Genomic DNA, 25,656 nt, shown 5'->3' on the forward strand with positions numbered 1-25,656 from the left:
AATCTTTAAAAATGTCAAAGGAAAGTTGCTTCAGGAAGGGGCATGTGTCAACCGATTGTTTTGTGCGTTTTTTTTCCTTCACTCATTTAGAAGCTTTAGTCTTTGAAAGTCTGAACACATTTCTTTCACTATTTTGGAATTTTAACCACTAAAACATTGTTGATCAACTTCTAAATGTGTCGCTCTGCAGATTTAAAACTGTTGGTATTTAAGTGCATTTGATATATTTTGAATCCTTTAGCAGTTACTTCAAAATAAAAACTTTCTGTCTCTTTTTATTTTCTTTGTATTTCAAAATAAAAGCATGGTTCTTACTAAAGATATTAGAACTTTATAAGACTTAAAACTTAAGACTATATATCAACACTGAAAATGATATTCTATGCATACTTACCTTTGAGTGGGAGCCCACTTAAATTCCACTCATACACACTCATTCATCCAAAATGAATTGTGAAAAGGAGTAAACCCCCTCTTTAGGTGAACATAAATGTAGACGAGATGCATGCATTATTATTATTATGTTAATGGTAATAAATAAATACAGCTTAAAATTAAACCAATTTTACATAATGAAATATTATTTTCACTCACCGATGTGTAATATTCTTCTGTCGTAAGTGTGATACAGTGTGTATCAAACATTAACGCGTTTTATGGCAGGAGTCCTTTATAAGTTCTCCACCATGTCCTAGATTTGACGCTGACCAGGAGGGGAGGATCTTCTGCAGTATTTTTGATGTCCTGAGGGAATAGGGCCTCTCTAAGTTGTGTGTTTGTTATTGTGATGCCTCTAAGTGCTCTACACCTCGACTTCTCAGTCATTTCAAAACAAAAAAACAGCTTCACAACATATCAGTCTCAGGAGGTTTTCAATCAATGAAATCAATTCTAACTCTTCAAAGGACAAAACAGAAAGAAAAGAAAATCCAATACTTTACAATTAATGTAAAAAAATACAAGTGGTTTTCCTCTCTAATGCAATGTAATGTAGTTTAAACTGGCTCGCTGTTCACCTTTTAACACTGCTTACAGATAGATGCATCACTACTAACAATGTCATAGTAACTCAAGCTACTTCACTTTTTTATTGTTGGCTCAGAGCACATTTCATTCCTCTATTCTCATACTTGTTCTAATGCATGAACTTTACTTACTGTGGAGTATTTCTGTGTTGCCCTATTTTTTTTTTGTTCTTAAGTAAGGGAGCTGTTTACGTCTGTAAAACTGTGCCAGAGGTTATAAGAACGAGTACCGCTCTCTCGCTCCCTTGTCTCCTGGGTCGTCAGTCTGGGCTTGACAGGTGGATTCAGGGAGCATCATGGGACCGGTCTGGCTATGATGCTGTGGGTTTCCTCCAGTGATATGTGTCATCATCACTCACTTCATCCTTCCCGTCCTGTTACAAGAGAAGATGAACATACGTGCATAAGGAAAATATAAATGTCAGCAACGTCTTGTTTGGTCAAAAGCACACCTGCTCTTTATTTGAAATCACACAGCCTGAGCAGAGCTTGTAGAGTCCATCTGAAGTGTTCATCAGTTCACAACTTAATATGATATGAATGTGAAAATATATAGTGTTTGAAAGGTGTGAAGTCTCTGTGTGAGTCTATATCAGGGTGTATTTAGATAGATTGTTTTACAAGGTCCTTAATTCAATTTTAGTCCCTGCTTGGGTGACTATGAGCCCCGTTCCCATGGGAACACAAAGAAAAAATGCCACCTGATTAATTTTCTTATTGATGTGAAAATGACCGGACAAAACAGTCGAACAGAATGTGGTAGTCTTATTAGGTTGCTTTTACTCTTTCTGGTCTCTGGGGGCAGTAGTGGTCTATGCTTCATTTGAGATAACTCAGTGAGGAGAGCAGGGTTTCACTTAATTATAAAATAATGTTATGTTTAGGCTATACAATGTTAAACTCCCCCAGGGCAGTCTGAGATTAGTCAGGTTGTATACATTTTTTTAACCAATATATTTTTTCCTTTCAGCCGTTTCATTTGTTTTGGACTTTTGTATCTGCTTTTGAATTTGCAGCGTTTTTCTTAAAGAGTCCATATTCTGCCCTTTTTGGAGTTCGTATATTTAATGTATCTACTTTTGTACGTTCACAATAGATAAAGTCTGAAAAAAGTGTCTGTTTTCAAGTACTGCTCCTCCTTGCTCCCTCTACGCTCTGAGTCCGTCAGCTGCACTCTGCTGAGCCCACACTGTTAGACCCCACGTGGGCCAAGTCTGCTCTGATTGGTCTGCCGATCCGCTCTGTCGTTATTGGTCAGTTGCTCAGCACGCTTCTCGGAAATTTCAACATGAGCTGCAGGGCTTGCCACAACAAGCCAATGAGCGTGATCTCACACTGACAATGACATCGGACTGACAAATTTTTATCGAGGGGGACTAGAACCGAGCGTTACATGCAGTAGTAGAGGTACTTGGGCCCCTAAAAGTTGAGATACCCCTACCCGAGGTAGAACAAAGCACAACCATATTTTTTCATAACTTGAACATGTCTAGTTTATGAAACGGATGGTTGTATAAAAACATTTTACTGCAAAATAACTTTTTTTGGATGTTTTATGCGTCTTACCAAAAAACGAAAATAGGTAAAATTAGGGCTTCTCCAAAAGGGACAGCTCTAGCCTTATCACATGTATCTCTGGGAATCAGAATCAGAATTTCACCAAATGTGGACAGGATGTTCACAGATAGATATTAGTAACAGTTAAGCGAAGTTTTTATCAATACCATTTTCAATTTTGGAATTCTTCACACTTAAACACACATGTAGATTAGGCGGAAATTGAAAATTGAAACAAAAATTCAAAAGGTATGTATATCAAAGTCTGTAATTTTTTAAGTAAGGACACCAAACATTAAAATATGTCATTTTTATCTTCTTTTGACTTTTCACTTGACCCTATGCTGTCACCAGCCCCTAACAGGAAACTAGTGCAGCCAGGATTTCAGGGCGACCTGGTACAATGGGGCCCTATGGATGTGTATGTGGGAGGAGGTGGCCACAAACAATTGATTAAGACTGAACAACAAGACACAATATAATTGTATTCTGTAATATATATATATAATTAAACATTTTATAGTTATTCCTAATACATTTTGTCTCATATTTTATATCTTAATGATTTATATGCTTTCAACAATATTGTCACCTATGACATTGTTTTTATTTCATTCTAAAAAATTAAAGCATTGTCTTGCCATCAGTTGTGAAATATTAATGAACTAAAAAAGAATATTGATATATATAACCTTGAGTTCTTAGAAATTAAATATACTTCATATAGTCTATTTGTATATCGGCTATACAGCCTTGTGGTTTTTTTTAAATGTATTTCAGTCATATGAAGATGGTGTGTAACGCAGTAACGAAAACGTCGAAAAAACGTCGCAGAAAAAAATATATCTTCTATCTTAAGGTCTTGTTTGCTTTTGTAAACCATTTAAAGATATCAGTCTAAGTTTAAGTGAGCTCCATAACCAACTAAAACAATCCTCCCAGGAGCTTTAAGAAAACAATTGCTGCAGAAAATAACCATCAACAAAGTCAACCAACCAAACAAAGATAACACAACCAAATCAAGACACCATAACCAAATCAAGACAACACAACCAAATCAAGACACCACAACCAAAGACAACACAACCAAATCAAGACACCACAACCAAATCAAGACAACACAACCAAAGACAACACAACCAAATCAAGACATCACAAAACAAATCAAGACACCATAACCAAATCAAGACACCATAACTAAATCAAGACATCACAACTAAATGAAGACAACATAACCTAATTATTATTGATGATGATGGTAATGACGATGGTTTTTGTTTGATAAACATGATTTTAAGATGGTTTATATACTGATTGAGCTCCCAAGAACAGCTGTCAATGCTGTGCTTTGCCTCTGTGCACTGCCTGTCAGCATTTGTGTCCGATCTGACTTAAAGCTGTTCATTTGCACTTACTGACATCGTCTTCCTTCGCTCTAGATCCTCGCTTTTATTTTACTTACTCTCTGATGTATGTTGCTTTGGATAAAAGTGTCTGCTAAATAAATTGTAGAATTGTAGAAATACATTCAACACAATCAAATACAGCAAAATAAAGACAAGGCAACAAAAAGTAGACATTACTGACACAATAACCACATGCAGCCAACACAACAAAATGCAAGGAAAAGGCATTACCATCTACAGGCAATCCAGCCACAGACAATAGAACATAGCTAAATGTATTTTAAAACAAAAAACTTGTGTGTTTGGTTATATGTTGTCATTTGTCTTAGAATAGATTGTTGCATATGAATGTAGAATCTGAAGGGGGCTATTATCTTTGGAGGCAGGGCAATGTTGATCAGACGCTTAATGCTCATCAGACTAAAGCCAGTGGGTGAGCAATTAATTGTGATGCCTGCGTAAAGTTTTCCCATCTGCAGTCTATTCTATTGTATATATTTGGTTGTGTTTTCTACATTTGGCTGTGTACCATTTAAAGTACAATATGTTTTGTGTAACAGATAATATCTATCTGTGAACAATGCATAAAACATCCCAAAAAAGTTATTTTGCAGTAAAATATTTTTATACAACCATCCGTTTCATAAACTAGACATGTTCAAGGTATGAAAAAATATGGTTGTGCTTTGTTCTACCTCGGGTAGGGGTATCTCGAAAACTAAAGCTTTTTTTGGGGGTTTGTTCCTCTACTACAGCTAATGCTGCAGCTAACAGGAGGAGGTAGGAGAAGCCACGTTTCCGCAGACTTTGAATTTTTGCACATAGATGTGCCTAAACATGCACAGGACACTTGGAAAACACACTAAAGGGCATATAAAACCAGAAAAAGCATAATATGGGACCTTTAAGGTAGGTTGTTTCATACTTTGCCGGGGAGTTGAACCGGTCGGCCACCGTAATGATGTGTTCTGTGTGTCACCTCTAAATAACAGATTTCTTCATGTGTGTGCAAGTAAATGACACATTATGCAGAAGTTAGACATTAAAAGTACTTTCTGATCTGATCTGCTTATTGTTTTTTGTATCTACCCCTTTCTCTTTGAAATCCAAATAACTCGCAACTTCATCTTCTTTCATCACCAACAGTGATGGTGTTGCAAAGGCAAATTAGGAACCTGCAACAACCAACTCAGAGTGAAGTACATACAGTTACACATTCAGTGAAGATCGTCTTTATAAAGAACCAAAATAATTAAATAGTACAAAACACAAAATGTACCAAATCTAATTGTGGACAAATCTATTGATGATGATATTTCTAAGGATTAAAAATCAAGAACCATTTGTTTAAAGCACTGGCCTGCAGAACATTATTCTGGTCCGCTCATGGTTCATAAAATAGTAACAAAGATGAGTCACCTCTTACATAAACACACGGTAAAAATCATCATGCTGTTAAGACATTTCTCCTGCTTCCTTGCATTTCCTGTTTCAAATCAAATATATTGTTGTATAATGCAGCAGGCGGTGTACAGTAAGGGCCATCAGTCAGGATTCGACATCTTTTGTATCTTTCTCTCCAGTCAATAGAATAAGATACCACCACCATAAATATAACATGAGTAATAGTTGACACTGTGCAGAAAGTATGCTTGTGAAATCTTAAACACACGTCAACACCCTCATAGAATAATTCATGTATAATTCCATTAAAAGTCACAACAATAATGAGAGTAAACATGTGGTGAAATATGATTCACAACCTGTGCAAGTCAATAACAACTCTTTGATGGATTTCCACATTTTATTTCAAACAAAAGTATGTAATTGCATAAAAAGATGGCGGTGACTTCTGAAAAAAGAGGGCTACATAACGGGATGCAGAGGCTTCTCCCAGTTATACTCTGCTCTTAAACACAACTGGTTCTTAAAAGGTTTGTTCTTGACAGTTATGTGCCCTGTTTTTAACCATCACATGTCCTGTTTTCAACCGCCATGTGTCATGTTGTTCTTTTTATGTATGTGACATGAAATGGTACGATACGATACACCACACTAAGATCCGATACAATACGATATGATACGATACAACATGACACCATACAATACTACACACTAATATCCAATACGACTTGGTACAATACAATATGACACAATATGATACTATGATTTATGATCAGATACAATACCAAACGACACAACAGCTTTTTTGTTGTTTTGTTCTCTGTAATGGATGTGAGGGATGAAATTGAACTTCTGAATTGCAGGAACAGAAACCATCATGTATCACGTCTGCCAGGAGACTGCAAGTTGGAAGTTGAAAAAAAAAAGGAGAAACTTCAATTAATCATAAAGCCTGCTGAATAAAAGAAGAAACAACACAAAGAGAGAGGGAGTAGAAAAAAAGGGAACACAACTTTTCCTATATGTCTTTAAAATCAATCACTGGACAGCTCAAGAACTTTTTTTAGTTTTTTTTTTTTACTTTTGTTTGGTTTGATTTAATAAAAGGGTGTAGTAAAGTGAATACTTCAAACAGATTTTCTCTGTATATATGCAGCAGTTGTTTTAATTTCTGCTAGTATGAATGTCACTACAAACTGCCTGTGCTGCACTCCGGATGATAAATAGGCGTTTGCATGTGGTGTGCAGCCACTGGAGTTTTGATGTATGCAAATAAGCTGCATGGCCTGTAGCCAAAATAAAAAGAATGGGCATCCCACCAGCTTTATCCCTGTTATTACAATTATTCCACTCAACATGCAGTCAGTACCTTAATCATGACTCTTTCATCTTCGGGCAGCTCACTTACAAACAAACACTCCAGAGTTTAATTTAATTTCCATTAGCAATCACTTTTCTAAATGTCATTAATTATGACATCAGACAACAGGATGTGATTTGTAGTTTGTGTTTTCAGTTTTCACAATGCATTAACAGCTGTGAGACAGAATGAGGCCCTAATTTGACGCTGGGTAAAATAAACATCGGGGGATTTGTGATAATGAAAGGTTAATCCAGTTTATGTTGGAGAAACAAAGACGAGCAGAGTTTTGTGACTTTGGTTTTAAAGTCACTTAAAAAGACAAGCCTCTATTGAGATCATGTTGTAGTCATACATCATTTGGAGAATAAAGGGACAGTGATGTTTTTTTCTTTGGCTTTTTATGTCTTTATTGGAGATATAGGACAGTGGACAGAATTGGAAATCAGGGAGAGAGAGAGAGTGGGGAATGACATGCGGGAAAGGAGCCACAGACTGGATTTGAACCTGGGCCGCCTGCTTGGTGGACTATAGCCCGCTTTGCGCCCTGACTAACCACTGCGCCACCAGCGTCCCGGGACAGCAATGTTTACATGAAAATAAAATGAATAATGCATGATGGACAGTGTTAATCTGTTCATATACTATTAATGAAGACTATCCCAAATATCCATTTGTGTGTACTGTTATCTTCTCTTTCTACTTACAATACGTCATTGAGTTCTCAGTGATCCCTTTCAGACTGAGCCTGTTATTTGAAGTAGTGGCTAAGCTGTGTTTGGTTGAGTGATTAATCTAATTACAGAGTAGATGGTCATGATTTGAGTCAATACAGCAATTATTGGAAGTGTGGAAAATGCTGTTCTTCTGTTTTTAATTGTTGGATATTGTATTTCCGAGCAGCAAAATAGATGAAATCGTGCTGACAAAGAATTTCCACTACTTACCAGGCATTTCATTGTTTTTATTTTGCAGCAATGACAGGATTCACAAAAGCTGTTAGCAACTCTTTGCAGGATTACTTGATTGTTCGAGCAGTCCAACATGGAGGGAGTGGTAGTCTGTCCGAAATATACAAAAGAGCGCATCCATCTGAGACTTTAATTCATCTCTGCAATTATGGAGCCACTTTAGCACACAGGCAACATTTCAATGAGCCCCAAATGTACGTGGAATTACAAAAAACACAAAGACCCTTTTGATGATGAGCTATAATTAAGGCTTTTTAAGCATTTTAGATGGATTTTTGATCCACTTTGTACAAAAAACAAAACACCTTAATGATGCTGCTGATTGTGTTATTGGAAGTAATGGATGTAAAAGAGAGCTGGCATGGCTTTAAGTGTGAAACTATAGGGCAAAGGGGGTAGTGAAGGTGTAGCTATGTTGGTCAGTAGTTGTGTGAATAGTCTGATAAGGCCACCCAGCAAATGGCTATTTTTAAACTTTGGAACATGGGCTGCTGGGCTCCATTGTGCTTCTGTATAGACCACAGAAATAAACACCTGCTACTGCTCTCAGCTCAACGTAATTATACACCGTTTTGAGTTGCTCTGTCAAGAAACACAGAGCTTTCCATCCATAGAGGATATATATTTATTCTATAGCTTAAGAAACCATTTTTCCACCTATAAATGTTACAGCCACTCTGTCTTCATAGAAGTTATTCTAGGTACATAAGCCCAGCCTGCATTCAGTCAGGGTTTACTATAGAAAGAGAGTCGGTATTAGTGGTGCCTCCCACACAGGTCCGTGTCACAGACTCACCCCAGGGAGTCATGCTGGCTGTCAGAGGTATTAGAGTGAGAACAGAGCTGATAGTCTTTCAGCATGACTGTACTTCTATCAGCTCCTCTCTGAACACCCTGACACGATTACTACTACTGCTGCTGCTGCTGCTGCTGCTGATGGGGATCTGGCTGCACAACACTCAGGCCATCTTCCGAACACACTCAAAGGCATGAATGGAAACATACACTCATTGGATGTTCATATGTCACCCCAGGTTGTTTGGGAAAGAATGTGTGCTTTTCCATTGCGTCACACGTCACTGACCTGATGCCATTACACTTGTTCTTCCACTACGGACTCTTATGGAAGTTTATTCTTTTGGTTTGCAGCTTATTCTGTCTAATAGAGCTTCTATATGTATAGCATATATTGTATAGTTTTTTAGTGTATTGTTACGATTTTAATTGTTGTATAGTTTACTTAATTCTTGCTTATAAAAGTTGTAAATACATAGTACCTTTATCTTTATTTTTATTTTATTCCTATATATTCTAATTTTATTAGTACTCATCTGCATGTTCTTGTTGTTGTCTTTTACTGCTGCAACACTTGAATTTAAGTCATCAATAAAGTATGATCTTATCTGATCTTATCTTATATGAGTGAGACTGTATGACTTATATGAGTGTGACCAGGCGCGGTCACACTGGCCATCCGTAAGAGTGAAAGAGGCAAACTTTTATTTAGATTCAAAGCAACAAATCACTTTTCCAACCTTTAAATGTGTACGCTTAAACTGATCTTTAATCCTAAATATTGTTTGTTGCACTGCGACTTCTTCTTATAAACTATAGTTTGAGAAGGAGTTTTAAAAGTGGCTCAATCAAGGGAAACAGTTGTAATCTCAAAAAGCAACATGGACTTGATAAAGTTTTACAGATATGAATGCAAAAAAAGAATTTGAATTAAAAGAGTTTTGATTGGCTTATAGAAATATAAAAGTTTCTGAACTAATTGGAGCCTATTATGTTGGCACTGTGACAAAGGCCTTATTGATGCTCTCTTATTATAATCCTTAACTACATGAATGGACGATAACGTCGTGTTAACTAATGAGGGAGGTGGCATGAAACGTTCAGTAGGATGACATTCATTGTTACTTAATTTGACCCCCATGCATGTAGACTTCATATCTGCTCTGATTAACCAGAATGTAAGCCCAATGCTTTACTGTATATTAAGAACAATAGCAGCCCATTAGTTCAAAAGCTTCCAATCATGTTCAGTACCATGAGAGAGCTTCGGGATGCCACAGTGCACTGATCTCATTGTCTTGCTTGGAATATGCAATCCTGCCAAATGCCAGTTTAATAGCCAGACTCAAAGAGCGTGACCAGACTCTGAAAACAAAAACTTGTCTCTAAAAAGAGAAGAGGACAAACCCCGGCTGACCCAAACACACAACACACACTTCTATGTACAGCATCCCGGAATGTTTATTTCCAATGCCAGCTTGCTTTTTTTAAAACCCTTTTTCCACCTCAGCGCTGATCGTTCCCAACACTGTAAACAATGTGTCAACCATAAGCTGTTGAAGATGTAAACAGATACCTTGACAACAATTGAAGTTATTTTTACCGTCTATAAATACAACAGTAGTGCAGGGTGGTCGTGTGTTAGGACTGAATGACACTTGAGTTTTTTATGTGACTCAACAGTTGTTGCAGCCTTGTAAAACCTGCTCTGTTATCTAGCATACAAAGTTTGTTTTTTTGTAATCTAGAGAGGCTCCACACCAGAAAACACAAAATGAATCTTAACTATACATCCAGTGTTTACATTACCTTTTGCAGAAGGACTAATCTCTCTTCAAATATTAACCCTCTGCATTGCTGGCAGATGCGTGTGTTGTAATGCAGTTAAGGGGAGATTTCAGCCTGCAGGGACAGAAGGGAAAATTAAGGGGAAGGGAGATTACAACAATATCTTTGTGTGCCTTTCATTCCATTTAAATGTAGACTTCACATGTCATAATGGTGAATCTTTGTGTAATTAGTCAGTTGTGTGTCTTACTCATAGACTGTAAATATTAGGTCTTACTGTGTGGGCATTGTAGCACTGGCTCTCTCTGCTGGAAGGTCTGGGTACTCCTGCCTCAAACACACATGCAGCCACACACTTGTACTGTTGCCACTGTGTGGCTTTTCTCATTAACAGCCAGAACCCTCCTGCATATATAAAGAGACCGCAGAGCCCTGAGGGTTTCTGTTAAAACAGAGGCATATTTTATTCTTGTTGGTATTTCCTCTTTCATTTTTCGCTTATTGACTTCCTCTGCAAAATGAAAGATACAAATAAAGATGAAATAAAAGAAGATAAATTAAATGGATTCCATTTTTAAAGTCAGATTAAGAGTCTATGAATGTGCTTATCCAGATGCTGTGATTAATAACGTCTCAGGGGATGAAGGGGGAATAATGCACATCCAGCCCTTGAGTGAACTTTTCATTATTTTCACCTGATTTAAAAGCATTTCGAGGCAGTGAGGCCTGTCTGATTAATGCTGTTGTTGTGTCTTGTGAGACACTCACCTCAGAGAGCTTGAGGGACTTTTAACATCAGCTCAGTCAAGCAGTTTTTTTGGCATATCTTCACAGCAAGAGTACAGAAGATACACAGTCTTGTCCTCTGTCTGAAGCTGGGCATCTTTATAACAAGCTGGTAAGGCTGATTTAATGTGCAGGTGACGGTCTTTGTTCTGGCGACTCTGTCCGTTGCCAATGAGAAATTAAAGTTCGTAAAAAAAAGAGGAAAGAGTTAATGATCTCTAAATCAACATGTTTGATGTTGAAAAAGAATAAGAGAATGAAAAAGTTTGACATTTGATAGTGCTAATGTTTTCCTTTGCAATGTGAATTGAAACATATGATTAATATAACATTACATTTTTTTATACACAGAAGGAAACTGTGTTTAACAATATTTTTTTAAGTTTCATTCTGTTGGTAGATCATTGCTTCAACCTTGCAGGGCTTATTGACTCATGCACAAGGTCATTAAACCCTGTTTATGGGGAAAGTTCATGTTGACAATTGTATGTGTTTTCTCCAAGAGAATGAGTGTTTGGTTCAGAACAGCATACCACTGCCTACGCCTCATTTTTTTGTGGTGGGAGGGATTTTGGTCACAGTGTGATATGCAATCTAATTCAGTGCAAGACAAGGTAATTGTTGCGGGTATAGGGGTCAAAGAAATTCCCCAGACTGTGAGCCATATACCATACTATATAGCCATTTGGTGGGAAAACACAAATTTCCCCATTAATTCAGGAAACTCTGACATCATTCCATGCATTTTTAGTAGCTCTCACTCAGTCTAATCTTTTGAGAACACATCCATCTGACCTAATGTCACAACACAGTCCACATATCTCATATGATCAGTGTTCTCCTTACAATATAAATTACATTTGCATCTGAAGGTTTTTTTTTTTAATTTACAGCTGGCATTTCAGTGATGATCATACCAAAGTCAACTATCATTTTCTGGAAAGAACTATCGCTGCACCAAATCCCTTCAATAAATGCATTAGTTCTGCTCATTTTAGAATATGAAATGGCCTCATCCAGGAGAAAATCACAAAACAGCTTTGTGAAATGTCAACTGAGAGCTCATCAATGTGAGATGTCCTGAAGGGGCAATGCAAAGTCAAGTCACATAATAACATACAAACACAAAGGCAAATTTCAACTGTTCAAATAATGGACTATCAAGGAAGTAGTTTGACTTTTTTTCTGAATGAACTTACCATGTTGCAGAGAGTCGGATTGGAAGAGGAATGACTACTACTTTGTCTGTATGCTATACTCTATAATTGGACCAACTTACTGCAAAGTAGAAATGGGAAAACAGCTTGTTCTTGCCCAAGAGTTTGAAAATAATCAATCTACCAATATATCTTCAGCTATATCTTACTAGCTTAGGCTAGTTTAGAACTTGAAATTGCTTTTTGTACAGAGTAGAAGATGTTAATAATTTATAAACCTGAAGGTGCTGGTATCTAGGCAGATTTGGTTCCCCTTGGTTAAATAATATGCTTTAGGCTAAGTAAGATGACTGCTTGTGGAAAGCTAGATTATTCATGCGCAGTACAAACTTTTTCATCAATAGACAGGCAACAAATAAGCATAGGCTGTATTTTCAATGTCAAACTTGTATTTTAAGTAATCAGCATCACATTAATATATTATGCTAATTAGGCTGTAGCAGCAACAAAAGCAGAGACAAACAAGTGATCTTAAAAATACAGTCAGCAGTTTGGTTTTATTCATAAAACAAACCGCGACAGAGAGAATCCTGCAAGCAAAATGATGCTTGCACACACAAACACAAACACACTCACACACTCACACCCACGCTCCCTGTATGGGCTGGATACCCCTCTGTCTATTACGTCACACGGGTACACGGTGCGTCTCGCGCTCAGTCAGCCAACTACTACTACAAAACCTTCTGTACAACCTACATGTTATTTCGTCTTTCCTTTTACCTTTAAATTTAAATTGAATCCTCGACTTCTTAAGTCGTGGCTGAGAGAATCGAGGGACTTGTTTCCGGAGCCAAAGCTGGTGGTTATTTCATTGTGAAAGTTGGATTACACACGGAGCCACTTGAACTGAGAGGAAATATAATCTACCAGATGCTGCTCAGAAGATGAGCAGAAGTGGAGGACGGATTGGAGAAGCAAGCGGAATCCCGGGCTGTCACCGGTAAATTTATTTTGTAGATTTAATTCAGTGGGTTTGAAATGTCCACATGAAGCTATCACGTGAACTGAAATGTCATGATTTACTCGGGAAATTAAGCAAAATAAAACATATAGCCTACTGAGGTTAATTTCAAAAGATCACAACACATTTTTCTATCAAATTGCGACTTTAATTTCTTGTTTGTTTTTTTTCTTTTTTTTAAATAGCCTGTCTATGGCTTCTGGTTTCACTATTTTTCAGAGCTTTTTAAGATAATGTAACTAGCTTATAGGCTTGTAATATCTATATATATATATATATATATATATATATTTTTTTTTTAAGAATCGTTTTTTTTCTGAATTCCGACAAATGTAGGCTAGTTACTATCTCTTATCGCTCCTGTTTAAATATAGTGTTACCCTCACCATTCTTTATCTGCACTTGGACTGCTGCCCAGTCTAACAAAACCACAAGTGTGTTTATGTCTAAGTGGATGTCAAGGTAAATGTGACCCACTCTGCTCACAACAACAGTAATTCAATGTTTCTGAAATCAGTTAAATAACGAGATCGGATGTTGTTGCAAAAGGGAAATATTCACCAGAAAAGTGCAGACACAAGTCTGGCTGTTTATAAACTAATTGACGACATATTAAAATAGTTCTTTATTAGGAGTAAAACATAAATCAAGCTGCATTGTGGTAATAAAGCAACACTTGCAGTATGTTCAGCAAATGCAACAAATCTGATTAAATATTTTAAGAGATTAATTTAGCAGTGATGTTGGTTCTGTAAAATGTTTTGTATCCACCTGTAGTGTAGCCTACTCTTCAGGGGTTCAGTCAGTCAAACCGAAAACCTGTCCGAGCTTAGAATAAAATCCATGCTCCGAACAGAAACAAAAGTCAACATCTGTAAATGAATTGAGGTTTCTGGAACAAACATTATCTTATTAACTAACTGAGTTATTCTACACTCCCTGCAAAGGAAGCATTTCTGTTACTGAACAAGGAAACAGTAAAGCTTTAAACACCTGAGGCCAGGCTGTGTACACGTTCAAACCTTCAAACAATTACTAATCAAGACATGCCTAACATGTTAATGTATTCACTTCATTATGCTATCAAAGGACAATAGATGGACTGTGAGCATCCTGTGTTGCCCATTGTAAGGAATTAAGACACAAGCGATTCTCTGTGTACACATTAACAGTGAACACAAACACACTGATTTTGATCCTAATTAGACCCACTTGGGCAGCATCACGTTACAAGAGAACAACATGTGGTGCCTTTGGTCCCTTGTGCTGCATCTTTTACTTGATTATGAGGCTAATAAATGTTCTTATTTCTAGGTAAACACTTCTCACATAACTAAACAAACATATTCATTACAACTGCAACACATCTGCTGGTGACATAAGAGATGATGGCTTTTTCATGAAGCAGATGCATCCGCCTTGTCGTGCCTACAGGTGCACACCACTTGAATGAGTGATGCCTCGCTGTATGCTGCGTCTTGGATGGTAATTTACCAGCATTAGGGTATGGCTCAGGTGCTTCAATGCATACAAAATAGACATGAATGTAATGTTGTGATGCATAAAGCAATCTTATGCTCTTTAAGTGCTCTTATAATCAGCAGGGTGAACATTTCAGGTCGAGATTTCCCTTTATGTCTGCGGATGAAACAACAAAAAGATAATATAGGCTTTGTTGTTGCACTTTTAAAAAGGTTATATGAATATTTGACCCTCCTCATGTGCATGCAGCATATTGTACGTTGCTCCCAGGCTAAATGGCTCAGACGGAGATCTGGGCTTGTGGGGCTACAACTGACATTAGAGAGTACTTTCTGATCTTTTTTTTCCCCCTCCAGAGTACGTCAGTGCTGTACGCCATATGAGACCGTTCGGCTCAAGCTTTCCGAGGTCTGTCAAAGAAGGGCTTTTCCACAGTTTTACAGCTTTATCAGCTTTGGAGAGGGATTTCTTTTCAATTCAAAGTACATGTGAGGAAACATGCATTTACTGTATACTCAAAATGCTCTCCTGTCTGTGTACTGCTGTGTCCTGAGCAAAGCAGTGTTGGTATCCTATATTATGATGTAACCACAATTTGTCTGTAAGGTATAGTGTGTTTATGTGGACAGGAACTCGGGCTGTGGTGGGTCTGTAAATACACTTAAAGCACCTCAAAAGCTGTTTTTTGAATTCCCTTATTTAAATCTATAATCACAGTATAAACCACTTGTGAGAGTTAATGCTGAGTTGTGGATTTGTGCTTTGTCAGGTTGAGCCCACCCAAAGCAGGATATTCACGTGCATATATAGTAGTTATATGAACAGTAAGTCTGAATTGAGTAATACCAGGCTGTTACAGTTCCCTTGTAGTAAATACTGAATGTTACATACTGACAGGGCAAGGAGCAGTCTCGACAGTCTTTACGCACCATTTAGTTCTCCAGTTAGCCCTCAAGTCTTTTTCCAGGGCTTGGGCTTTAAATTCATTTTAAAAATTGAAAGAACAGCATTGGATACAGAACGTTATTGTTCAATCATCAAGACAACTGAATCATCTTTAAAGGCAGTAGTGTGTGGCATCAAGTGAAACAGACCCACTCATGATATTGATTTGAGAATATAAACCATTGCAACTAAATAAGCAATCCTTTTTTTCAATAATTGTTTTGGAGAGGGGAACCTTGAGATGTTACTCAACTATGTTTTTGGACTGTTAGACCTTGACCTCTTGACTCACCATGCCACACTTATGTAACAGGGTTAAACTTGTGCAACTAGCTTACTAACAACTAACAGTTTTGATGGAAATATTTATGTAACTGCACAGGAAATAATCATGTATGACAAATTGAAAAGAGACTCATTCTATGTCTCAATACACTCCCTATAGGGCAGATGTGGCTCAAAAGTAAAGCGGGTCATCTTTTAACTGTTCGATTGATAAGAGAAGTAAGATCCCAGCTCCTGCAGACAACATGCTGAAATGCCCTTGGACAAGACGCTGAATCCCAAAATTGCTCTTGAAGGCAAAGTCATTGGTGTATAAATGTTTGTGAAAGTGAGAAAAGATCAGTGCTGATGGGCTGTTTGGCACTTTGCTGCAGCCTCTGCCATCTATATAGTGGATTTGAAAAGGTGACTGTGACATGTAACGTTAAGTGCTTTCAGGGGTCAGAACTTTAATGCAGTCAAGTTAACCTCAATTTATCTATACTGCCAAATACGAAATGAACAACCTTTGCTTTTTCCAAGTATCTTTCAAAAGTCAGAAGTATTAGACATAATAAGAAGATGGTGATGCCTTTTGAAGCCTCACTCAGCCATGCTTCCAAACTAAACAGTCTTAAATCACAGCGCTGGCTGCAAAGCACTTTATGGCTCTCCTTCTTCACAGCATTTGCTCTTCCTTTACATCTTTGATCTACAACGTAATGAGTCAAGTTTTGGATAATCAAGCTGCCAGAATGAGAATAATAAGAAGAAGATATAGACTTTATTAATCCTGAGAGGGGAAATTAAATTTTACACTCTGTTATTGAGACATGCTACACACAAATAGGCTGAAACACACACACAAGCATACACTGGATCCTGGCGGGGTCTATGCCTGGCCCTAGCTACCAGACCAATCTCCAGACTTGGTTGTCCCTAGACAACCAAGTCCCTAAACCCAAGTCCCTGCAGACTGAGCTACTGCAACCCCATATGTCTGTAAACATTTAGCGTTCTGTCTGTATGGCTGCTGGAGAAATATGACAAGACTTTCAATCAGCAATACGTCAAAAAAGAGATGGATGTCACATTCTCATTCAGGTTTTCAAATACAGGCGCTTTGTCACACCCCTTTGGTATCTTATGCATTTAAAATAGGGTCTCCTTGAGCTTAACCAAGCTGTCAAGTATGTCCAATGTAAACCCCTTTCCAAACAATATTAAACACTAAGAGCTGCTCTCGACATGCAGCAGATCTGACAGGAAGTCTTCCTGAAGTCCGGTAGAAAGGGAGACAAAAAAGATGTTTGTGGTTGCGATAGGGGTTGATGGATGGGTCAAACAATACAAGACGTTCACCAGGTTGAGACTTATAATTTAACCCACCTTGTTTCCCTGAATGTAACTAAAGCCGAGTGTACATCACTCATTTTGAATTCAAGCCAATTTTCGCATGTTGTTAGTCGTTAAGTGCATGACGGCCGATTTAGGCCCAATCAGCTGCTGCCAAATGGTCAGGTGAATTTCTGGCATTTTTCAAATATTGGTCATACGACTGCACACGCTTCAATGAGAGCAAAGCAATGACCCGATTCCCCAAGTCCAGGGCTTTTTTGTCCCTGATTGTGGCTGCACAAACTGACAGGCAGCGTTTGAAAGCACCATGGCGACAGCAAGCGTGCCTGTTTGATGTTTCTTCTTATTTGTTATGATTAAGCTGCTAGTTAGCTTGTTATTATTAGTGATGCTGATTGTGTGTGTTTATGTGTGTGTCTGTTGTGTGTGTGTGAGAGTAGGTACAGAGATCAATTGATTGTCAGTACACGTGTGAAATACATCTTCTCTGTTTGCCTGTGGTTGTTAGAATGCATTGTATTTGACTCCAATTGTTTTGGCCTTTTTGACCTTTGCTCTTAGGAAAGCCTGTCATCTCATTAGCCCAGGGAAATGGAGAAGAAAGGCTTTTATCTAAACTAATGCTTGTGGTCGGTTGATGATGATAAAGAGCAGTACATAATTGACACTGCGGGATTGAGGTTAAAAATAGGTGAACAAAAAGAAAGACTGGAAGCTTGAGAGAGGAGGAGAGGAGACCGTGTTGCATATCTCTGCTTTTTTTTGGTTTCCTGATTATGAGTCATCTGACAAGATGAGAGCAAGTGAGAGACAGAAGATAAGACAAGAGGAACACAATGGCTTTAGCTTTTTCATGATTTGGTCAGATTGAAAGAGCAGGGACAAGAGGCAGAGATAGAAACAGTCTAACGGGCTGTACTTAGAGAGCAAACAAAGCAGACAAACCTGAGGAGAAAAAACAATCTGTAGATCCTGTGATGCTGGACAGCCTGTGCCAGGGCTTTGGACAGGTGTGAGGGGGAGAATAGGTGTCAGCACCCATCAAGTGACCACTGACGTCTTGTAAAGCTCTACATGCTCCAATTCAAAAGAACCCCCACAAGGGACCCAGGAGGGCTAAGAATAGCTTCCACTACAAAGAGCTGTCACTCTGGATTGTGAGGGTCCATCCAGATACCGCCTCTAGGCTCCACTTACCCCCGTGTGCCATCCAGCTCGTAGCACCCCCCCCCACACACACACACACACACACACACACACACACACACACACACACACACTCACACTCAAAGGCGTATGAGTAAACAAAATCTCCAATTCCAACTTGAGGTGATTAAAAGACAAAAATACATATTTAAACCCATTTCGGAGCTCCAGTTATATTTAGTTAATATTGTAGCCTTGCACAGGTAGCAGAACCTGCATGCACTCTTTTTCTTCCGGTCACTTAGACACACACCGTCCTGACCGTACAGATACACAGTTTACACCACACATCTGAAAGGACCAGATAACCCCCCCCCCCCCCCCCCCCCCCCGCCCCTGAAAGTGGCAGGAAATATCTACTGCTAATTCAATAGACATCGACTCCCATGTTGCTGCGAGACACAATTTCTTGGTGTGTTTTGCCCTCCTTCTCTCAGGCACGTGCAAGGTTAAACGGATAACGCTGGAGTAAATTAAATCATCCCAAGTACACCTAACAGTGTGCCAAAGCAACTGTCAAGTTGAATGAAACCTCTTCAAAATTAGCTGTTTAACTATAAAGGAAAATCATATTACTGATTTGTTTCATTTCTTCCTTGAGCAGCAGAAAGCAGCTGTTGAACAGTTGAAAGTGACTTTTACAATTTCTCAATGTTCGGGATGTCAAAGGTTGTTTTTATTCAGAGATCTTCTGATAGTATTTGCTCCTTCTTTGTAATAATTGGGACACCTGAACATGTGTATCAGCAGTTACTGAAGATTTCATTTTAGTGCAAACACACACAAAACATATTATTGTTAAACAGCTGTTGACTTATTTTACTAACCCTTAATGGAAACAAGAGTGCTACATCTAGAAACGGAAGCTTTGCATGCTGTACACATTGTTGTAGTCTCGTGTTTTTTCTTCCTGTAAACATGAATGAAACAATCGCCAATATTTTACTGTATTATTGCTTGAAGGAAACAAAACAGTAATTTACCGTAGTTTTTGCAATGCATTTTGGGGAAAAGAAGTTGAGACCACATGGTTGAAAGGACAGTGGAGTTGGCTTTGCCAGATTGTCAACCATCTCCATCCTGACAATTAAGAGGTGAGTGCCTTACTGCTTTGCTAGTTAGAATAGGCAAAAACCATCACTTACTAAGTTTGAAGTCATTTGTATTAAGGTTAGCTAGATTTGGAAATTACACAGAAACACTGCAGGCAGACACACACGCAGTGAGTGAATTCTTTGCCAGCTAACATTAGCTTGAAATACAGATCTTAACAGTTGCTAAATGGGACAAAAAACAAAACATTTTCTTGTTATGTGGTTAACTAAGTGGGCTATAATGAACTTGACTTGCTTGCCTGGTTGTACTAGAATGGAAAGGTTAGCTAACATAAACAGTCCCCTTTTCTTTGTTTCAGCTTCAACTGACACTGACTATTGATTAAATATTGAATTAGAAATGATGATTAGCTGGGCCTACTAGGCAATATGGCCATAGTATAAATAGTATAATATACAGTATTTGAAAATGTATAAAAGGAAACTTTAGTGAGACTGTCAGAATGGACCTGAAGCATGTTTTTTGTTTTTTACTGTTTTAACACATAAAGCTGCTGCCATACATCCTGAATTCATGTACTTAAAGTAATTCCAGGACTTATTTTTATTCATACTAGTTTTACTTCATACTTTTACTTTACTTCTTTGTATATGGAGAATATTCAGAAAGGATTGTCCATATGATAATGTTCACTGTTCAGCTGGAGCTGCTTTTGTTCTAATGTTGTTTTTTCCCTTTACAGAATCCTTGTGGCACTTTCAGTCTGGAAGGAGAAATCAGAGGGAGGTGCAGGTCCAGGGACCCAGTTTCCCTCAGAGGACAGGTTGTTTATTCAGTTATGAAACTATAACAGTTTTCACTTCTCTGTTTAAAATGTATCTACCAAAACTCTTTTATGCACTTTTTATACATTGGAAATGGCCTTTGCTAAATGTCTTAATATAAATATTTGTGCTAGATTTTTTGCCTATTTAACCTTCATGTTCTTAAAGTGTATTTTCTTTGTTTTTGTTACAGTTTCAATAAAGACAGACATGGTTTGAGAAGACAGTTTGAAGTTTGATTATTTGTCTTAACATTTTAAGTTGCCATTTTAAAGGCTCTGTTTATTTATTATTTTAAAACATGGTGTTTTATAACCTGACATGCAAGGAATTATTTATCAAATCATTAGGTTTAGAAAATAAATATATTGTGTCCATTTTGATAGAAGGAAATGAATCAACAGCTAGGTGTAGTATTTACAATTCACAGTAAAAATCTGCAAATATACCTCTTGTGAAGAAGTGTAAATGAACAGTATTAAACAGTTAATTCTTTCAACAGTATTTTCCTGTTAAGGTTTAAAATAACAGCTTTTTGCTGTATTTACAAAAACGGTAGAAAACTGTAAATTTCAGCAACAGCAATATACCGTTAATTTTACAGTAACTTCCTGGCAACCCTACTGCCAGTTGTTTACCGTTTTTTAACAGGGGGAATTTCTAAGAGTGTATGAAGAATTGATTTCATGCAGAAACAAGTTTCTTTTTAAGGCTTATAAATCATGGAATCAGTCGACGTCTGTATGGATGATACTCATCCAAATGTATAGCCCATATAGAGGGCATTGGACCAACACTTTTTTTAAAGGAAGAATATGCAACTTTTTGATCCAGCAGATGTCGCCCTTGAGCACCAGAATGAAACCAAAATAACTTGCGCTGCATTGTTGTGTTAGCATGCTAATGCTAGCGCTCTATAGTTTCCTCGTATCTTCACACTGCATGTAAATTTACCCGAAATGACCGTGATCTAAAAACACTTACGTGACATTCAAATAAGCAGTGAGTACAGTATCGTATTATTCTTTTCTCTAGTCCCTCAATTAAACAACTTTTATACACAAGATGATGAGCCGGCCGGCCGTCCTGTCCATGTAAACATGATGTAGATACGGCTTGGACAACATCACAGACAGCGGGACTCGGGTGTCACACTCATTGTAGATAGTCAGAGTTATTTTCAGAGGATATACTTGGTTTCTGCTACATTTCATCATGAAAAATCGCATTTTCTTCCTTTAAAGATGCATCACAAATAAGCCAACATATACTGATGTGTTTTGTATTTTTTGCAGCTATGCTTCTTATTGTTAGGTCATTAATTTATTGAAACCATTTCCCCCTTGGCCAATCTGAGCGGTATCCTGATATTGCACTCTGGACTCTAAGCAGCGCCCGTTCTCTTTCCACCATGCTCTCCTCTGAGGACCTGAATCTGATACAGTGAAGCACATTCCATCACTAACTGGGTGGCTGCCAACAGCTTACCTTCCTGCCCCTGTGAACAAATCCAGACAATGTTTTGATGTTGCCTGCTCTGCAGGAAAACGACAAGATTAATCACTCTGACTGGCTGAAAGAGCCGTACGTGCCCTCATGGTGGACAGGCTCAATTGTTTCTGCAGGGCTGCTCAAAAGGAATCAGCCCTTGAGCTTCAAATTGTGTCCACAGTGAGTGTCTGAAAGGTTTTTTGGATCTGTTTTAATATACATTTTCAGTCGGAAAACATAACAACATCTCCGCATAAGCAACCTTTCTAATGAAGCAAACACAACAGAACTAGAGATGCAGAGTTCTGGAAAAACAATGCCTTATCATGCCTGTTTCTGTCAGAGCTTTGCTCTTTCAGCCTCACAGCATGAAGATTCACCATCACTTCCCCCTCCGGCCCTGGATAAATGAAACACTTCTTCAATTAACCAGTTCATGTCCCACAGGGAGTATTTGAAGGGGTTTGAAGTCGACTGTCTGATTGATGGAGCAGGTATTGTTGAACAAGAAATCAATATCTCCATTAGTTATAATCAATACCTTCTTGTTGTAAAATCAGATGCCAATAACAATACACTTTGAAATAACTCATCATTTAAAGGGAAGAGAGCACAGTAATTTTTAGACATTGTAACATACAGTTGGTATCTTATATGCATTTCAATGCAAGGAAATATAATATCAAATCACCAACACAGAGAACAAAATGACTACAACCTTTAAACTCCACATTTTGTTAAAAAAAAAACCCACCAGAAATGGAAAGAATGCCAAATACAAAGTGCATGACAGAGAGGAGGATAAGATGAATAGTTTGTGTGATAGAAACAGAGGTCATCCTGATACCTGACTCTTTAAATCACAGCTAACATGATGTTACAGACATTCCCTGAAGTGTCTGTTTTTATTTATACATAAGGCTTTGACAGATCTGGCACTGAACTCATTTTAAAATTTACTATGAGGTGAAAAAACCTGCAAAAGATTTACAGTGAGACACATTTAGATCCATTGTATGAAAGGGCATTATAAAAAAAGTGGGGCTATCAGCATTAACAAGTTAATCATGATTAATTAGCTCTCAAATTAATGCATACATTTTTTTTAAATTGCCATTAATCGCATGCTATTTTGTCCCTCGCTGTAGTCAGAGTGATGGAAAGGAACTCGTTTCACTTTAACAAACTCTCAGACGAGTCAGAAGTCATATCCACCTTATGACATCGAGCATTTCACCTTTTTATCATCCCTGTTTTAATTAAGCTTTTGATCCTCAACAAGTTCCTTTATGGTTAAGTTCATGTAGTAACGGTCCATCTTCCAGAAGGTCCTTACTTTATGAATTTCAAAATAAAAGCAGGGTTGAATTCAAACAGCAGATAATTTTAGCATAACAATTTTTATCTTTTTAATTTGAAATAATGGAATTTCATACAGGCGATTAAAAATGGGATTAATCGCAATTAACTATTGAAATTTAGTGATTAATCACGTTTAAAAGCTTTAATTGTTTGACAGCCCCATAAAACAGGCATGGCTGGTTTAACATATTCCATACTGTTTGTTAATCTTGGCAAAAATATTTAGTTTGAATCAAATTTGACTATTTGGTGCCCTCAAATTGCAAGACAAGGATTTCTTGAAATCTACTGCAACTTCTTTTTTGTTGTTGTTATTTTTGGGCCATTTTTGCCTTTTTTAGATAGGACAGCTGAAGAAAGAGAAGAAACATTGGGGAGAGAGTGGGGGATGACATGGATGTGGATGTTCCTTTTTGTGGTTCATTTGCACATTTTCTGAATATTTTTTGCGTAAATGAATTAAATAAATTCACTCTACAGTTAAACAGTAAACACTCATATATCACATAAAATGAACAGTGCATGGGAGTGGGAGTGGAGAGCTAACACTCTTTGAAAGATAATGATTTAGTGCTCCCTCCCATATGTTAGTTCTTACATTTTTATGGTCTCCGGTAAAAAGAAAATGCAGAAAATCAACCTGCCATTTAAATCCAGCAGGAGCTTATGTGTTGTAGATTGATGGAGGAATGTAACCCCATGCTCAGGAGGTCGTGACTTGAATTATCTCTGATCAAGTCATGTATGGTTAAGAGATGTTAGTGGGTTGTGATGATGGAAACACATCACTGCTGTCTTTGCGCAAAGATAAATCACACAATCAGGCTCAAACTGGCTTATATGATTACACACTAATGACCAACCTACATGCTCCAGTGTTGACTGAACAGGGGCCATGTGCATGTGACCGTTCAGGGTTCAAGATGGGAATCAGGTTTGCAAGCTTGAAAGGTGGCAGTTGTGTTCACTTGCAATCTCAGTTGGGGGAGTTAACCTGTGTGTCCTGTGGGAAGTAAATTCCTCTTCAGTGCACACAGAGACATTTTCATGCAGGGTGGAGACAGGAACAAAAACATCTATCGCAGGAGAATCAATATCAGCAAAGGGTTTGAAAAATAAAAGCTCACAACAAGGTTTTGCTTTTCTCTGAACTGCTTTGTAAACCCTGGAGGGGGTAACGGTATTGAGCCATTTTCTGTTTGTTCAGATCCATGTTTGTGAAGTACTAAAAATACCACCACCTCCCTCGCAACGTGTGTGGGTCGAAGGTCAAGTGAAGCTCCCTTTTGCTCCCCAACAAGGCCTATTATCACAGTACAGAGCACATACATCAGCAGCCTCATCAACTGCTCAACTGGAAACTATTGTTTTTTTTTCTGTTCTGTTTTCTTTTTCCATTTAAACGATAAGTATGAAGGTAGAGCACATTCCCCTGTAAGATTTATAACTGACTAACTTAAATTATTGCTCTTTTTGGCATTCGCCTTAAGCAGGGAAAACACTGTCATTTTGACCCGATTCCAAAATCACAACTTATATTAACCTTGTTAGAATGATTTTCTGGCATGTTTAATATTTTAGTTGTACGACTGCATACACTCAAACAATGAGAGTGCAGCAAAAACTTTCTCCCTTTTTCTAATTGCAACTGAACAAGCAGACAGCGTTTAAAAGCTTTGTGGCAACAGCAGACATGCCTGTTTGATGTGTCTTCCCCCTCCTTTCACTAAAGATATGAACGAGAGAGACATTGTCAGGAAATAGCAGTGGAGCTCCAGCTGCCAAGGGAATATTATTGGGGGATTTAGCTTGCTAGTTAGCTTTTGTGTGTTGGTGATGCACAGTGTGTGTGTGTGTGTGTGTGTGTGAGAGAGAGTGAGAGGGATGTTGACGGTGTTTTTTGAGTCATACTTATGAGACAACTGAAATACAAGGAGATCTAAACTTTACTGACAGTTGTCTATACTTTGTCCCAATTAAACTCGTGCAGCATGAGCACTCAACAGTCGCGCTCGACAATCAGACCCTGCAGTGTGAGCACATTGTGAGCTTTGGTCGTGCGTCATAAATAATTCAGTGGTATACACACAGTGAGCTGACATTCCACAACATTTTTCAAACATACAGTGCCCTGGCCTTACATAAATAACTTTTTAGGACCAAATTGACTGATATAAATGTTCTTGTTTTGCCATTAAAAATGTTAAAGAATCAGATCGCTGTAGTTTGCCGTGAGTTTGGAAAGAGAAAACAGATATAACACAATTTGCTATCTTGAAACAATTGACTGTTCTTGTTGCTGATTGTTTACTTCAAACCAGACTGTGGCACACCAATACATGTTTTGAATGAAGGGCTCATCGTTGACCAATGCGTTCACATTTCACAATCGAA

The 25,656-nt window shown here is 37.9% G+C and overlaps 1 protein-coding gene and 1 long non-coding RNA gene across 2 annotated transcripts in view; one reads left to right on the forward strand and one right to left on the reverse strand.

The window, feature by feature from the left end:
- Positions 1–416: 416 nt before the first annotated feature.
- Positions 417–4,236, reverse strand: LOC132954583 (uncharacterized). The gene is made up of 3 exons (XR_009665785.1): positions 4,220–4,236; positions 1,158–1,399; positions 417–744 (listed from the first exon to the last, which is right to left on the reverse strand). It is a non-coding gene; the product is annotated as an uncharacterized LOC132954583 (long non-coding RNA).
- An 8,720-nt stretch (positions 4,237–12,956) lies between these two features.
- gcgra (glucagon receptor a) overlaps positions 12,957–25,656 on the forward strand; it is a 45,150-nt gene continuing 32,450 nt past the window's right edge. Inside the window, exon 1 of the mRNA XM_061026388.1 lies at positions 12,957–13,252. The gene's annotated coding sequence lies outside the window, so the exon portion shown is untranslated. The remainder of the gene's footprint in view (positions 13,253–25,656) is intronic.

Source organism: Labrus mixtus, chromosome 20, assembly GCF_963584025.1.
Source record: "Labrus mixtus chromosome 20, fLabMix1.1, whole genome shotgun sequence".
Lineage (NCBI taxonomy): Eukaryota > Metazoa > Chordata > Actinopteri > Labriformes > Labridae > Labrus > Labrus mixtus.